General features: G+C 38.8%; 1 protein-coding gene across 11 annotated transcripts in view; it reads right to left on the bottom strand.

The window, feature by feature from the left end:
* LOC125339685 (aminopeptidase O (putative)) overlaps positions 1 to 18,632 on the bottom strand; it is a 348,038-nt gene that overhangs the window by 204,021 nt on the left and 125,385 nt on the right. The window lies entirely within an intron of this gene.

Below are 18,632 nucleotides of genomic sequence, written 5' to 3'. Positions count from 1 at the left end.
AAATCACCACCTACTATGTATCTAATGGGACTGGACAATGATTTCATAAAGAAGTAATTTGTGGGGAAACAGTCACAGCAGATAGGCTGTCCTTAGATGACATTCTACAGCTAAGTCATCACTCATTGCCCTTTGGAGTAAAGGAGTTTTATCTGGCTTTGCTTCTACATTTCTACATACTTCCTTTTATACTAAGTCAATCTAATTTGAAGGTAAATGATGTAACCCAGAAAACATCCCCCCCCCCATTGTACATGCCTATGCCATCCCACAGCAAATGATTGCCAACAAACACGAGTAAACTTTTCCAACACATATTCTGCCCAGACAATGGGCTGAGTGGAACCTGAGTGAAAGAGATAAGAATTGATGACTCAAGTTTCCAAACAAATGTGTAGTTAAATACAGCCTCAAAGGCTAATCACTAGCTGCAATCCACCCAAGCTAGAATAGGGCATTCACTAGTAGTCAACAACCCCACAGCATCAAAAACTTGGCACCCTGGACACACAAAATTAAACTGAACACAAAGGCTACTACCACAGCCACATGGACTGATTTGAAAAAACATACAGTAAACTGAGTGTTAAAAGAAAAAACAAGGTTAGTTTATAAACCAAATAATTGCTCACACTAAGTGGAAGTAAAAATATTATGCATGAGAATAAAAAAATACTGGTTTCTGTGGAGAGGGTGAGGGGAGAAAATAAAACTGGGGAAAGGAACAGAGGGAGCTTCCACTGTGTTGACCTGTGCAATCATCCAGTAACCTGCACAGCCCATACTTGGCTGATTACTCTACTGGTACTGTAGATAATGTTAATACTGCTAACAATGTTGTCTTTGAACTTAAGTAAGTGGTGTTTGTAGCACAGTGGAACAGGCATGCGGGCAGAGGAGCTGCATGCGTTATATGTCTGCCTCAGTTCCTGTTGTCCCATCCACATACTGCAGTTGGAATGTCCGTGAACAGTGAGACTGAAAGAGAGCATCAGGTAGTTATGCTATGGCTAAGACTGCAGAAGCAAAAGTATTAAAAAGATGTTCTTGAAAGGTTCTGTTTTCCATTCAAACCTGCCTTTCTTCAAATGCAGTAGGAAGTATTCTAAGATGCACTAATTACCAGGAAAACTTATTATGTCATTTCTTATGCCTGTTACTCCTCTGTTGTTGCCAACCACTGTGCCAAAAATGACAGCATTGAAGAAAAGAGATAACTAGAGTTCTTTTGCTTCTTAGTTTTTCTTTAGTGATTTGTAAACTAAAGGAATGTGTATTGGAGAATGTACATGTGTCAAGAAGTGAGCAGGCATGGTGGCATACAACTGTAATTTCAGCACATGGAAGCCAGAGGTAGAGGATCATGAGTTCAAGACAAGTCTGGGATAAATAATAAAGGCAACAACAAATCTCCTGCATAAACAAAAGCAAAAACATAAAGTGACTGGGTGTTAGTAGCTCACTCCAGTAATCCTAGCTATTTGGGAGTTAGAGATCAAAAGAACTGAAGTTCGAGGCCAGCCTAGACTAATCTCAACCAACAGCTGAGTGGAGTGGCATATGCCTGTCAACCCTAGTGGGAGGTTCAGATCAGGAGGATCATGGTTCCAGGCTAGCAGGCAAGCAAAAGTTAAATTTGCAAATTCTCACCTTAACAGAAAAAACTGAGTGTGGTAGCACATGCTTGTCACTGTATCTATGACAGAAAGCATATATCAGAGAACCGCTCAGGTAAAAAGTGAGATTCTGTTTTAAAAATAACTGGGGCAAAAATGGCTGAGGGTGTGTCTAAAGTGGTAGAACATCTGCCTAGCAATTACATAGTCCTAAATTCAATTGATAGAACACATACAAACACACAACAACAACAACAAATCAGACAACAACAACAACAAAAATCACCAAGAAATGAAAATTTAAAAATAGTTGGGTTTTCTCTGTATCTTATCTGAGTACAATGGAACCATGTATACTGGTATTAGAACTAGGAAACTGAAAGGGAATACCAAAATCGAGAGACACAGGATAAAAAGACAAACGACTACAAAAGCAATACTTGGAAAACTGTTTGGTGTAAACCAACTGAACAACTCATTGGGGGGGGGGAGGCGGAGGGGGAAGGGGAGAATGAGGGAAGAGGTAACAAACAGTACAAGAAATGTATCCAATGCCTAATATATGAAACTGTAACCTCTCTGTACATCAGTTTGACAATAAAAAATTTTAAGAAACTGGGAAAAAATAAATAAAAACTGTAAAAAAAATAGTTGGGTTTGTTTTGGGCAGATTTTACATAGTATATATATATATATATATATATATATATATATATATATATATATATATATATATATGGGTTATGGTCCCTCAGAATATAGTTCTTGTGGGACTCCTTGGTAGTTTTTGAGAGAGGTTTGGCATAAAAGGAGCAAGCCTAGTCCCACCCATGGTCTTTTTCTGCTCCTAGCTGTAGATGAGACTGTTGACTCGACACATGCTCCTTTCCTTCCACCTGCCACTTACCTCACAAAGTCATCACAAGAAAGAGTTGATCTAGTTACTAGGCCTATGAAGCCTTTTGTCTTTATAAGTTGGCTGCCTTGAGTATTTTGTCGTGGTAACACAAAGCTGAGTAACCTAACAAGTTATGAAAAAAATTGTGAAATTTCAAAGACTTTGTATATGCATTACATGTCCTTTGTATATGTGTTAAAATGGTGTTGCACAATAAATGAGTGATAAAAAATCATGATAATAATTTTTTCTACTTAGAAAAACACTGAATAACAATAGCAACTGAACAACAAATAATACATATCACAATAACAGGGGGAGAGAGAAAAGGAGGAGAGAAAGAGATAACTGAATTGGAAATATATACTTTATTTTCTAATGCTATTTGCCAATGTTAATCACATTCATTCTGAAAGTGTCTTTTCATCAAATGTCAGTAAGTGGATGTGGTTATAATTTTATTTAAAAAATACTCTGAAAACCCTTATAAGAATGTATGTGTAAGTCTTGGCACACTCTCCACTCACCTAAGAAAGGCTTTGAACAGAACCACAGATCCCTCTGAAACCTGGTTCTGGGCTGTCAGAAATGAGGTCTTCCTAGCTCTCCTCCTGGGCTCTCAGAAATGAGGACTCTGCTTTTACCTTTATTTATCTTACATAAAACTTTCCACAAACATTCCTCAAATGACTCAATAGATATGTTATACAGAAATGAAACACTAAAAAAAAATGTTTTAAAACATTAGATTTCTCCAGTGTCAGAAAGCATGGTCCCTGAGATCAAGTGACTAGAGTATTCTCACTCTTCTCTACTCCCCAGAGGTGCATTACATCTGGCACATCTCAAGTCTGAAAGGCAGATGAAGTCACCTGTGGCCTCCCAACAGCTTACCCAGGGAAATGAGACACACAAGGCCAGCCAGCCCCAATGCTCAAGATAACCTACACTAATTCATCTTGGGAATTACTTATTTTGGTCAACTTGTCTTTTGGAAGCTTTGGAATTTCTCTTAATAAATAATTTCTAAATCCTTAAATTGGTAGCCATTGTCTGTAAGGAAACCTCCAGAGTACTGTTCGTTAAGATGCAAGACAGCCAAAGGAACAGGGGTTGAGAAAACAGAAAGGTCTTATAAACTTATTAACATCCAGCCACTCATTTTCCTGGCTAGTCTATTTGATTCTCTGACATCGTTGAAATAAAAGGCAACTGGCTTAAATTACCCTCTTACAGAGGAGCACATAAGACGTCAGACTCACAATCAAGAGAATGTTTCTTGATGTCCCCAGTTTGAAAAGCATCTGGGAAGTCTTTCTGGAAGAGTACTGCTCCCAGTTTCATCCCTAAATTTAGATAAAGGTAGTTCTCCTAGCTAAAGAACCAGGTATCTTCCAGGCAGCAGTGGTACGGGAGGGGGAAGGCAGGGTTAGAACAGAAAGTGGAACAAAAATAAATCTATTCTGCAGAATGTGAGGTCAATGGCATCATACCCTGAAAACACTAAAAGAAGGAGTAGGAGAAACACTTGGGCTCCTTGGCACAGGATGGAACTTCCTTAACAAAGACCCAGAAATGCTACAAATCAAAGAAAGGATGGACAAATGGGACTGCATCAAACTGCAGACCTTCTGCAGGGCAAAGGACATAGCTGCCAAGATAAACAGAAAGCCCAGATTGGGAAAAGATCTTTACCGGCCATACAATGGACAAAGGCCTCATATCTAAAATATATGCAGAACTAAAAAAATTAAATTCCTCCAAAATAAAACTGCAAAGAACCAAGAGCCCCCTCAACAAGTGGTCTAAAGACTTAAAAAGAGACTTCTCTGATGAGGAAATGAGAATGGCCAAGAGACATATGAAAAAGTGCTCTTCATCACTGGCCATAAAAGAAATGCAATTCAAAACAACACTGAGATGCCATCTCACCCCAGTAAGAATGTCCTATATCAAGAAAACTAACAATAATAAATGTTGGAGGGGATGTGGCCAAAAGGGAACCCTACTTCATTGTTGGTGGGAATGTAAACTGGTTCAGCCACTCTGGAAAGCGGTATGGAGATTCCTCAGAAGGCTAAACATAGAGCTCCCCTAAGACCCAGCAGCCCCACTTTTGGGCATCTACCCAAAAGACCACAAACAAGAACACACTAAAGCCCACCAGCACAACAATGTTCATCACAGCACAATTTGTCATTGCTAAAATATGGAACCAACCCAGATGCCCCTCAGTAGACGAATGGATCAGGAAAATGTGGTACATATACACAATGGAATTTTATGCCTCTATCAGAAAGAATGACATTGCCCCATTCATAAGGAAATGGAAGGACTTGGAAAAAATTATACTAAGTGAAGTGAGCCAGACCCAAAGAAACATGGACTCTATGGTCTCCCACATAGGGAATAATTAGCACAGGTTTAGGCTAGTCACAGCAGAGGATCGCAAGAGCCTAATAGCTATGCCCCTATGAATGCATAAGATGATGCTAAGTGAAATGAACTCCATGTTATGAGAACAAGTGATATATCACTGTTGTAATTACTTTCAACATGCCATATGAAACCATAGCTTCTATTGTTGATGATCCTCTTGTATCCCCTTCCTGTGGTTGTACCTGCACTATCACTGTATCTTATCTGAGTACACTGGAAACCATGTATACTGGTATTAGAACTAGGAAAGTGAAAGGGAATACCAAAATCGAGAGACACAGGATAAAAAGACAAATGACTCCAAAAGCAATACTTGCAAAACCATTTGGTGTAAACCAACTGAACAACTCATGGGGGGAGAGGGAAAGAGGGAGGAGGAGGGGGTAATGAAGGAGGAGGTAATAAACAGTACAAGAAATGTATCCAATGCCTAACGCATGAAACTGTAACCTCTGTACATCACTTTGACAATAAATAAGAAAAAGAAAAAAGAAAAGTCAAAGAACTTGGGGTAAGGAAAGTTGAAAGAATACCTCCAACAAAACGTTTTCCTTTGTGAATTGCCTGAGACAAGCAGACTCAAGAATTACTATGGCTGACATAGAAGTGACCTCTGAAAGCAAATATCCCAGAGAACATGGGCTGTGTTAATGACAGCATGGTACCTGGAAGTAGTATGTCTCAATAGAAAAGAGATGGAAACAAGTCCTCTCTGATTGTACAATAATGGGTGGATAAAACTTCCTAACTAACAGAGATTTAAAATAGGTCCAGTTTTTAGAGAAAGGCTTCATAAATTTGATAGGCAGTAATAGGAGCACATTACTATTTCAAATCTAAATGATAGGAACTAAATTTAATCAAAACTGCAGGCAGCAGACTGAAAAGTATATAATATGGACTAATGTGTCATTAGCTCATGTTCACCACAATGAGATTAGCTTTCTTCAAAATTATAATCAGATCTTGGAATTTTGTTGGATTAGATCTACATCCAAAGGATATACAGCAAGAAATAAGTTCGATGCATTTCACATTGACATTTTGGGATATTTAAGTAACTTAAAAAAAATCCTCTCATTTAGAAAATTGATTATGAATCAGTCATTGAATTCTTCAAAACCTTGTAAGAACAGTCTAAAATAAATAAAAAATCCAATTTGAACTGTAGTTACAATAATGCTGCTTAAATGTTTAATCAACCAATGAAATTTATTTCTAGAGCTAAAGATTTGTTTTTATTTGTTTTTAAAAAGTCATATATCTGATATTCTTCATGCCAAAAATTTGCTCAGCCTGTAAGTTGTTTGTTAAAAAATAATCCTCAAATTCTATGAGCTGATCAAACTCATCATAATCTAAAAGGCCTTTTTGTAATCTAAAATATTATTTTTAAAAAGTGGCTTCGCTGGGGCTTGATATACTTTTTAATGAATTAATAAGCTTCATTTGAAAATTTCAAAATTGGGTTTACAAATGCCATGAGGCCAGGGGAGAATCATCAGAGAAGAGAAGCCCTGTTACTTCCTTTGTGCCTGGGAGCTAATAGGATTAAAGCTTGAAGAATTGAATAAAACGCTGAGCCAGTTCAGATGGATGGATCACATTTCAGGGTTCCCATTTCATAATGGGCATGCCCAACATTTCACAAAATAAAACATACTGGTAAGCTCACTTAAATGATTCTTGAGGAATACATTGATTTTTCAATCTTAAAAAGGGAGCGTGTGTCCATTTTCTCTCTTGAGCCATATGGTTCTTTGTGTGCTCAGCCTGCCTAGTTTCAGGCTTTCTCCTGATTCAGGGCCAGCAAGCAACTCCCTGCTATGGTCCAATTGCATGGACAGGAAAGTGTAGATTTCTGTGCTCAGAGGACTTTTGTGTCTGAATTATTAATTTCTTACTTTCACAATAGTACAGTTTCCACAAGCTCTAATCTCCTAAAATTTTAGCAAATCGAAGCTAAAATGCCAGACCTGTTATCTTCCTTCAGATCATGCACTGAAGCTGGGGATCTGCTGCTTTCTGCTATCAAGGTGGTTATTATCAAGCATAATTTGTGGTCGAAAATGTTTGGCATTCCTGTCTAGCAGTAGCCCAGATTGTTTAGAATAGATTTTTACACTGGAGTTCCAACATCTGTCCATGTTAGGTCAGATTTCTGTGAGAACCTAAGCATATAGTCTCTAAACATATGCAGCTGTCCCAAATTAAGTAGAAATGGTTTCTTGCATTAACGGTGACAACAAAGGGTCAAGTTTAAAACTAAGACTCTAAGAAAGCTAAGAATGGTAAGAAAAAGGCATTCCAACTGTACAAAACACCAAGCAATGTTACTAATTAGGAATGAGTTTGAAGGCCATTTAGGCACTCTCCTAGCTAAAGACTCATTAATCAGCAATTCATAACACCAATATGTCTATGGACTAAAATGCAATGTTTCAATTTCATTTTAAACTTCTTTCATTTGCAATTCCTGTTATAGAAACCCAATTCATTTGAAGTAAAGAGTACTTATTAAATAAAAGCTGTACATAAGACTGCAAAAAATATGGCATCAAATTTTAGAAAGGAAATAAAAAATGAATTAAAACAAGCTGTGATGATCTTAACAAAGACACACAAAACCTGTTACTAGGAAGAGTTGTTTGGTCAAATTTCCTGTTTTTTCCCCCTCAAGTCCTGGTTTGTTTTAAACATGTCGTTAGCATATAGTTTATTGCTGTTGATGAAAGTTTCTACATGTAAAATGCAGAACTGCTCTCTAGGACTTCTTATTTAAAGATATTCCAAACAACATGATGACTTGAAACCACTTTGTAGAACACTTAAAGATAACAAAAATTAAAATAAAAAGAGAAACCAAATAATGTAGATTTTTCTCTTTACCATATTGTCATTTTTACCATCATTAAATCATAAGATATGGATACAAAGAGCAGAAAACTAGGGCTGGGGATATGGCCTAGTGGCAAGAGTGCTTGCCTCGTATACATGAGGCCCTGGGTTCAATTCCCCAGCACCACATATACAGAAAATGGCCAGAAGTGGCACTGTGGCTCAAGTGGCAGAGTGCTAGCCTCGAGCAAAAAGAAGCCAGGGACAGTGCTCAGGCCCTGAGTTCAAGCCCCATGACTGGCCAAAAAAAAAAAAAAAAAAAAGAGCAGAAAACTAGCATGGGACATTAGAACATTATTAAAGTGTAGATTAACAAAGGAGTTATAAAATAAAGGGTGTATAAGATTTCTCTTTAACCCTAAGCAATGTTAGTACAAAATTCCAGAAATGAATATGATCTGCTACAAAGTATATCAACTAAAAGTCATGCAAGTGTAGCCAAGGGATCTTTATTTTGTTTTGTTCCTTCAAAAAAAAATCTCTGCAAAGACTTATCTGACTCTAACAGCTTCCTACTATAAAATTAAAATAACTGAATCCTACTATTGTATGTGAAATTTGGAGAAATAAAAATTCCTCTCTTAGGAAGGAAGTCTAAAGCATTAACATTTTCCTAAGTATTTTATAAATTCCGCTGCTTTATTAAACATACACCAATAGAAGTCTCCTCTATTGCTGACAACACTTTTCTTAATGGCCTTTACATGTTTAAATAAATGACTCCTGAAAATGAGCATTTATATCACATAAATAAAATTTTAATTAATATAAACATACCCAGATATAAACTTTTTTGAAATGTCAGCTTAAAACTTTCCAGTCTAAATAAAGCCTCTGATGAATGGTCCAGCAAAGCAATTTTTAATGTATTTTTACTCTTAAAAAAACTCATGGACTTTCATAGGTACAATCCAAAAAGAGAAACCAAAATAGTTTTGAAGACTGAATGCCTCATTCATGCAATAAGCAATTCTAACTGATATCCAATAGGCAGATTTTTTTTTAGACTAAGGCTATGTGATGTACTTTCTTTTTTCTTTTTTTTTTTTGGCCAGTCCTGGGCCTTGGACTCAGGGCCTGAGCACTGTCCCTGGCTTGTTCCCGCTCAAGGCTAGCATTCTGCCACTTGAGCCACAGCGCCGCTTCTGGCCGTTTTCTGTATATGTGGTGCTGGGGAATCGAACCTAGGGCCTCGTGTATCCGAGGCAGGCACTCTTGCCACTAGGCTATATCCCCAGCCCATGATGTACTTTCTTAATAGTACTATTATTCTATTATAATCTTGTTCATTTGTTTATTATTTGTCTCATATCTCGAATTATATTTTCTGTGAGAATATGTAGCACATTTGTCTTGTTCTCTGAGCTAGTTGTTGTTGTTGTTGGTGGTGGTGGTGGTGGTGGTGATGGTACTGGGACTCTTACCACTAAATCAGGCCTCTAGCCCTTGTCCTCTGCTCTAATACTAGCATAGCACTAAACACATAGCCAATGCAAAAAAGTAGCTCATTTAGGAATTCAGGAATGAAATAGGGTTTAAACAGACTGCTATTTCAATGCATTGTATCGTACCTAAATTGATGTATAGGCCAATGTCTAGCTGTTTTGCCTCTTGTATCTCAGTATCTCATGTCTTTACATTATTTATTTTTATTTGCCAGCCATGGGGCTTGGACTAGGGGCCTGAGCACTGTCCCTGGCTTCCTTTTGCTCAAGGCTAGCACTCTACCACTTGAGCCATAGTGCCACTTCTGGCCTTTTCTGTTTATGTGGTGCTGAGGAATCAAACCCAGGGCTTCATGCATGCTAGGCAAGCACTCAACCACTAAGCCACATTGCCAGCCTTCTACTTTATTCTATTTTGAATAAAGACTAAATTTCCCAGCTTCCCTTGCAGCTAAGTATCATTGGATTTGAACAAATATAATGTGAAAAGAACTGTTTTGCAGAAGCTTTGGGGAAAACTTTGTGAAAGACAGATACCTAGTACAAGGCCCTCACTCCTGTCTCCCTCCAGCTTTCTGGAATATGTGTGTGTGTGTGTGTGTGTGTGTGTGTGTGTGTGTGTGTATATATATATATATATATATATATATATTCATTTATATAGCTGCTGGAGCTCTAGCCATCATTGTGGACTGTGAGTTGACCTTGAGATGAAACTGTATGTTAGCATGGTAGAGCCAGCTTGAGAAGAAAGGCCTGGGTTCCTGCTACTGCAGTGTCCCACTCTGTTGGACTTTCTAAGTCTGTTCTTTTACACAGGAGAAAGAAATTAACTTCTAGGTTAAGTCATTATATTTTGAATTTTAGGTCACCAAAGCCACCATGCCATTCCATTAAAAAATTAGTTTGGAAAACAGGCATATGTAAGTTTTTACATGCATCTTTTAAAATCTGAATTTAATAGCTTACCAAGGGTGAGGAGGGATAAAAAAGAGTAACAGAGAGGGTGAGTCTTGTTAAGGCATATCGTATACATATATGGACAGGTCAAATTGAAAACTCCCTGTACAATTAGTTGATGCTAATAAAAATGAGAAAAATACTACCTGTCAACTTTTAAAAAAATAATAATTAAAAATAATTAAACTCACTGAGAATTCTTACAATTGGGAAAGTATTTATAAGCACAATCCTTTGTCTTCAGAATAGATATACAGAAGTTTAAAAGTAAGTTAATGGTTTAGACAGCAATGAAGGATACACAGGAACCACCCATTCTTCCCCCAACTCACCCGTCCACAGGAAACAACACAAAGAAGCAAAGTGCAAAATATCCACTGTAATTGCAACTATGGAAGGAACTCAGCAAGCAAAGGGTCAGTAAAAACTGGGAATTGCTCCTTGGAGGAGCTAGCTCTTGAGGTGGGCCTTAGGAGCAGAACTTGGAGTGGAAACTGGCAGAGTGTCTCCAGGGCGGAGTCCAGCAGCAGAGGCACCACTATTTAGTAATGAGCACAGCATGTTCAAGGCGCCTAGAAGAGGTCAACCAGATGTGTGGCATCTGGAAAGAGGGCCCTCCCTTTCCTCAGAACATGGTCTCTCAGCCTTGTAAAGAGTCCCTGGATAGGTTAACGTACTTCACCATTCATCTCACATTTAATACATGAATCTTTGCTCCAGATTCTCCCTGCTGTGCATCTAACACATGCCTGCTGTTGCTTATGACTCCTCTGAGCCTTACCCTATGGTAAACCATAGGCCTAGGCCCCTGCTTTTCTTTAGGGATCCTGCTCAAACTGCTATGGTGACTGACAGAAATGGGCTTCTTGCTATGCAACAGGCACATCTGAAGCCTCACATTCACTGATGAAGTGTTTTAAATTAAATTGTTAGGTGGAGGTATTGTATTTTGTCTTCTATGCTGTGAGAGTAATACAGTATTAGAATGACTAGTCATTGCTTCCAAAGAAGACGCCAGGGAACTCAATTACTCACAAACTAACCACAATCACAGGATGAGGATGCAACTTTCCTAATGAGTTCCCATTTGTCTGCTCCTCATAAAGCCAATGGCTGAATTAAAAAAATCCCACCAAATACATTGTCTAATAAAAGCTGTGGATACTGTCTCATTTTCTGGGCTCTATTTGAAGACACTTCAATAATGAGGAGCTCAGATAGCCTCAGGTGAGTGGAAGAATCACCATAGAACCTGGGCTGAACAAGGCCAATTCTTCTGTTCTTTTTTTGTGTGTATGTGCTATTATTGGGGCTTGAACTCACAGTTAGGGCACTCTCCCTTATTTTTTTTCACTGAAGGCTGGTATTCTTCCACCTGAGCTACAACTCCACTTCTAGCCTTTTGGTGGTTCATAGGAGATAAGAGTTTCAGAGAATATCCTGACCTGGTTGGCTTTGAATTGCAATCCTCAGATCTCAGCCTCTTGGGTAGCTAGGATTATAGGCATGAGCCAACCCACCAAGGCTTGCTTTTAAGTATTAAAGCACTCAATGATAAGTAGGCCATAAGTGTCAACAAATTACATGTAGTTTTCCTTTCACGGCATTAGGAGTAATGAATAAAATCTCTGGGGTATTCTATGAAACAAATGATACCAACCTTGACTTATTCTAGAATTGGGCCAACCTAAAATGCTTCACGGAAACTGCTCCTTAACCAGCCTAGTGGAGCAGGCCAGGTATGGGAAAATTTGAGTAGTAGATTGGCTCTGCCGCCAGAGAATTTGTTGTTGGCATTGGTTTCTATATATGTAAAGATTATATATATATGTAAAGATTATCTATCCCTGATACCTACTGTGGTTCCAGAAATGATCCTGTACCAATGAGAGAGGAGCACACAGGAAAGAAGGGTGTCTGTTTTCTTCTCTGTCTTCTTTTCTGCCCATCACCTTTTCTCCATATGCCCCAAATCATATTAATGTTCCAGTTACTAAACAGCCATCCTCAGTAGCAATCTCCTCTGAGGCTCGGTGAATTTCATGCTTGTCTGGTGACAGCAGCAACTGTTTCTCTCCTCAAACCACATCCTTCCCCCTCATCATGGGGCCTCCTCTCTGGCCACAATTGCCTTGGCCAGAGCTCTCCCTACGTCAGCTTCCACCAGAAACTGCCACCCATATGCAGAGTTCTAGTTCATTTGCTTCTCTGAAGCAGATCCAGCTGGCCACAGCCGATTCCAGGTGGTCAAGACCAAAAAATGTTATAGCACCTCAGTATACTAAAGCTGAGAGGGACCACAAAAAAGGATCTAGTTTGACTCCCTCTGATTTACAGATGCAGACACTGATGCCCTATGATGTCTGTTTACCTAACATGGACTGGCCAGAGGAAAAAACCCAAGTCCCCTGACTCAGCAGTGATTGTGAAATAGAAGGAATTAGAAGCAACTGAAATAGAAGCTATTATTTATGGTGTGTTCTGTGTCAGGCACTGTGCTAAATGGTTTCTTAAGCCTAACCTGTACTAACTTGAACTCAGACTCTTTTCTTCAGATCTGCTCCCTCATCCTGTCCTTCCCATCTTAGTCAATGAAACCCTCTTCCATCTAGCTGTTCATGTCAGGAAATTTTGGAGTCAACCTTGACATCTTCCTCAATATTCTTGCATATAAAATTCACAAGTCTTACATTCTCCAAAGTATACCTTGCGTCTCTCCAGTTTTTCCAGCTGCATTATCTTTACCTTGATCCCATCTACCTTGGTCTCTTCTCTGGACTACGGATACATTTCTGGTCTCACCATTCCACTGCCACTTCTTTTGTCCCAACCATCCCAGTCTCCAACCAGAGGCCAATACAATCTTATAAAAACAAACCAGATCATGTCCTGCACCCCCCTCCCACTACCTGACTCCATCCCCGCATCTGCTTAATCCATTGGTCTTTCCAATACATCTAGTAGAAAGCTCAGATTTCTAGAAGGCCCTGTCTTGTGAGATCCCTGATGATGCCACCAATCTTATTTCACCCCAATCTTCCATAGCTCAAGTCCTACAAATACTTTATATTTCCTTCAACGCTCTATGTTCCTTTTAACTATAGGCCCTCCCTCTGCATAAAATTCTCTTCTTTCAATTCCTGGCCTGGCTTACATCCCTCTTGAGACATCATTTTATAGCTGAGAAACTGAGTCTCAAAAGAGTTAGGTCAGTTCCCCAAGGACAAGCTTTAAATAACCAAGTTGAGACTCAACCTGGCCCCTATTAGACAATGCTCTTCTAGCACTGTCTCTCTGTCACTTCATATCTTAGAGGTGTGTCAGTGTTGTCAAGCTAAAGTAATGATGAGGTTTTTTTTATTATTTTTTAGAGAAAAATTAATTTTTAAACACTGTGAATCTATTCTGTAATGAGTTACTTCAGCTTGACTGCTTCCTGACAGTTCTTTTCAATAAGACATTCAAATCAGATGCAAAATGCCATCATCTTCCTGTTCCTTCTTTTATTCTTTGTCTCCCCTTAATAGGCTTGGTGGCAAGATGGTTATTTGGTGAAATAGTTTGTTTTCAGTGAGACTACCCCATTTGATACCTACGCCTTCTCCAGCCACTCTGAAAACAGCAGCCTAAATTGACACTGGTACTGGGGTGGGGGATTGGTCTGTGTACAAATGGCCTGTGTCATACATAACAGATGTGGCCCATGCTCACGCACCTGTATCTCGAGAATTAATCTTTCTGCTGCTGTGTCTCCACTCTGGAGCTGGGGCCTAGTTAAGGCTTGCTTCTTGGCCTTCAGTAGACAGAATTCAGAATATGAACAGTTTGAGGCATTAAACCTGTGCAAGTTCTGTTGCTAAGGTCTTATCTGAGGCTTCCTCAAGAGTGACATCTGATAATAGCAGTGTAAATACCCTCTGCCATATATATTTTTATTATCACCCCAGAATCTAGGAAGAGGGCACCTATGTGACTTTGCATAAAGCAGTTAGTTTACAAAATAATAATTTGCCAATATAATTGGCATTTACAAAACCTCATGGCCATTTGACCTCAAGCCAACTGCTAGTTCTAGGCAGATTAAAAACAAAATTCCTTAGTTTTAGGTTATGTATTGAATATTTTTGCCACTTAACAAAGCAGTTTATGTATACAATGCATCTTGATCTGTATCATCCCTTCAATATCTTTAACACTCCCTTCAGCCTACCCCTTCCCTTATATTTCTCAATTCTGTGGCATACATAATTAAGTCTTGAATGCATTCTTTCCCCCCATCCCTTCATTCTTCTACAAATGTCTTGAATGCATTCTTTCCCCCCATCCCTTCATTCTTCTACAAATCTCTCCTTAGCCCCCAATCTTCCCCCTTGCAAGTATGTATCTCCTGGTACTTATTTGGTTGAGCTTTGATTTAGTCTTTTTAAAGAATTATGCATTTTTTTTCTCTACATAAAGTCTGTAAGTGAGGAAAAGGGTGGATTGGGGGAGGTGGGTGAAAATGTTAAAAAGGGTGACACTGATCAAGAGCACTCTATTCATAAACTGCTTTGGTGAATGGCAACTCCTTTGTACAACTACCTAAAGATAATAAAAACATACAAAAATAAGATTGCATATAAATCAAGTGATAAATCAATACATGGTATTCTAAAGTTATTTTTAAAATAATGAATTCATATGGAAGGATGATGTTCCAGTATTTAGCACATAAATGTAAAACTTTTTATACAATAACAATCTGTTATATACACAATCACAAACAATTAAAGCCATCTCCCAGGTAGTTTCTTTTCTTTCCATTTCTTTTAAACTAGAAAATCCAAACTCACGTGCAGAGACTGTCAGAAAGACTGTAAGTGCTTGGCTCCCATGACAGATACATTTGCACATTCAGAGTCAACATAATCCTAGAAATTATGAGTTGATTTCTCAACAAGGACTGCTTTCAGCCCTTGGTAAAATAAACTAATGAGCACATTAGAGTCAAGAGGTAGAAAGCTGGGTTAATGTTCCATTGGGGAAGAGAGCCACAAATAGGTGCCTACTCTGTGTTTTTGTTGTTGTATTTGGCAAGCATTCTGTAGCATTTGGATGTGTTATTTTTTTTTCAAACACAACCTACAATGTACCATCAATTCTTTCTCTAACGAATAAAAATCCAGTTACCCAGCAAAAATGTTAGTTGTCACCATTGCTAGGCACTAAGAATACAGTTGGAAATAAATTGCTATGGTGTGCATATGATTTGTTCCCTAAGGGTCCATGTGTTGGGAAGTTTGGTCTCCAGGGCAACAATGTGAGATATGATAGAATCCTTAAGGGGTGAGTCTTATGTACTCGGGATCCTGCCTTTGGAACGGATTAAAGAGAAGATAGTCCTGAAAGTCTGAGTCACCTAGCAATCATGCTTCTGGTTCAAGATGTGATAACTTGGTCCCATACATATTTTTTTCCATCACCACTTGCCAGGATGTGATGCAGCCCAAAAAGCCCTAATCAGAACCAACCTAATACAGGTGTCCAGTAAGGTAAATAAACCTCCTCTCATGAGGAGCCTGTAATTCATTTAATTCAAGTAATTCATTTTAGTATCAAAATACGAAATGATACATAAGAGGACAGGGTCTCTACCCCCATAGAATTCAAAGATCTTTTTTATACTTAGCAGTAAGTAGCTAAGAGTGAAACTCTGAAACTTCAGAGTTGAATATTCTAAAATGGCTCATCACTTGAGAAAGCCACCAAAATGATATAAATGGCCTTTATAGACACTAATCAGTGTCACAAAGATAAGTTTTAAACTCATACAGAAATCTATTTTGAGGCAATTTCACTTCTAGTACATTACTTGGTGATGCCCTTTTGCTTCATTTTATAATACATTTGCCATCTCTTAACTACAGTCAGGGTCAGGAGGCTTGGTGCAGACTACTAACACTGGCAATCAGAGATAGTTGTCAGGTCACATTCAAGTGTAAGCTTTTTTATTCATGTTACAATGCCCTTTGTGCTTTCTTATCTGTCACAACATCCCAACATACTGTGTTCATTCTTCTTCATGGCTCACAGTATAATCATTGACCAAACGAAACCAAACATGTTTTTCTTATGAGGTGGGATTTAACTGAACAAAAGCTCATCAAGCAATTCTCTCTGAGATAAGTTCTGAGCATTTGTCAAGAGTTGAGTCCTAATCTGCACAAATATGAAGTAAAAAGATCTGCTATGTACATGGGATAGTAGCTGCTTTTCCACACTGTACCATAAATGTTATACGACATCCAGTATGTAAAGAAATTTTGCCAATACCTTGTTCTGCTTTCTCTGAATATTATGCTTTTCATTAACTTGGAGATAAGCTCCTAGTAGCAGTATGACTGTACAGGTTCCTCTGTGTGAAGTGTAGCCATGAATGTTGTCTCTGTCACACTGACCTCTTTACTGATTCACTGTAGAATTCATCAATTGAATTTTGGAAGGCACAAGTTTGAATTTCTTCAGAAAAAAAAATAGATTTACCTTGGTTGCATTTAAAAGGGACAGGAAAGCATCAGTGACTTCATACCATGATTTGATAAAGTATAATACATGGAGAAGTAGAGCTGAGTAGTCTGCTGCCTCCATAAATCTAATTTCAGGTATTTATCACAATTCTTTAGCTCCCCTTTCTTGGTTGCTTGATTAAACCATTCTAGTCATGGAACCGCTTGTCCCATTAGTTATAAACATGTATTCTATATTTGCACTGGAGACCTATTCAGTATTTATAGTTCTCACATTGCATAAAAAAGGAATGTTCTAGTCAGGCACCAGGAGCTCATTTCTGTAATCCTAGCTACTCAGGAGGCTAAGATCTGAGGATCATAGTTTGAAGTCAGTCCAGGTAAAAAAGTATGTGAGATTCTCATCTCCAACTAAACAGTAAAAAGCTGTAAACTGAGCCATGGCTTAAGTGGAAGAGCACTAGCCTTGAGCAAAAAAGCTGAGGAACAGCATATAAGCCCTGCATTCAAGCCTAGGACAGGCAGAAAGAGAGAGGGAGAAAGAGTGAGAGAGAAAGGGAGGGGAGAGGGGGGAGGGAGGGAGAGAGAGAGTGCACGCACGAGAAAATTGTTCTAATATTTTCCCATTTTTTGCATTAGCATATAGTAAGAAATACAAATTCATGGGAGTAATAATGGCAGACAATGTTAAAAAAAAAAAAAAGTTAACCAGGAGTTAGAGGCTCACACCTGTAATCCTAGCTATTCAGGAGGTTAAGATCTGAGGATCTAAGTTCAAAGCCAGCACAGGAAGCCATTAAACACCAAAAAGCTGGAAATAAGAGCTGTGGCTCAATTGAGCTCTAGCACAAAAGCTCAGAGACAGAGCCCAGGCCCTGAATTCAAGCCTCAGGACCAGCATGTGGCTGCATGTATACACTTACGTACGTACACACACACACACACACACACACACACACACACACACACACACACAATTAGCCCAGATCTACTGCCCTTAGCTGAGCAAATTTGTGAAGGCAAAATATTTGTAAGCACAAATACAAACAGTACAAGAAATGTATCCAGTGCCTAACATATGAAACTGTAACCTCTCTGTACATCACTTTGACAATAAATAAGAAAGAAAAGAACAGGATTGCTGTTAAATTAATAATTAATGTTATTTCTAGTTAATGAAATGTATGTGAATAAAATGACATCATTGGTTTTTCATCAGAAGCTGCCAGAACACTTGCAGATCACCTGACAGATGTGGGGTGGGGCTCCCATTGGTCCCCAGGCCACATTGAAAACTTTGCCCTCAGCTTTCCAGCTTGTCTTAAGTCTGTGTAACACTTGGCCAATTGTTTTAGACCTGGCTATCAACTCACACTTAACTACCCAGCTTCCAGTCACCCTCCTGCCACTCTGGCCTACCTAAACCTCCTCTTAACATTTCAAGTCAGGAAGTGTGGGATAGCCTCTGCCCAGACCACAACCATTGCATTAAAACATTTCAAGTCAGGAAGCGTGGGACAGCCTCTGCCCAGACCACAACCATTGTGTTACATGATGGTCCTTGGCCCTGGCAACTCATTAGGAACACCTGGAGTGCTTCAACCATGTCCAAAAGCTCTACTGCTGCTTTTTTTTCACCCCAGATCAGTTTAATCAGAATCTCTAAGGTAGAGTCCAAGTATTTACACTTTAAAAGGCTTTTCTGGTGATTCCAACATATAGATTAGATGAGAATCACTGCCATAAGGCATAGCAGCTATTCAGTTATGCCTGCAGGATTAACTGTGCCCTGGGTTTTATCACCTCTCCTTCTAGGATCCTCTGGATTTGGTGGCATTTACTGATAGGGGTTCCTTTCAGAATCCATTGT

This window comes from Perognathus longimembris, chromosome 1 (genome assembly GCF_023159225.1).
Source record: "Perognathus longimembris pacificus isolate PPM17 chromosome 1, ASM2315922v1, whole genome shotgun sequence".
NCBI classification, from domain to species: Eukaryota; Metazoa; Chordata; class Mammalia; order Rodentia; family Heteromyidae; genus Perognathus; species Perognathus longimembris.
This window is presented reverse-complemented; position numbering and strand designations above follow the sequence as displayed.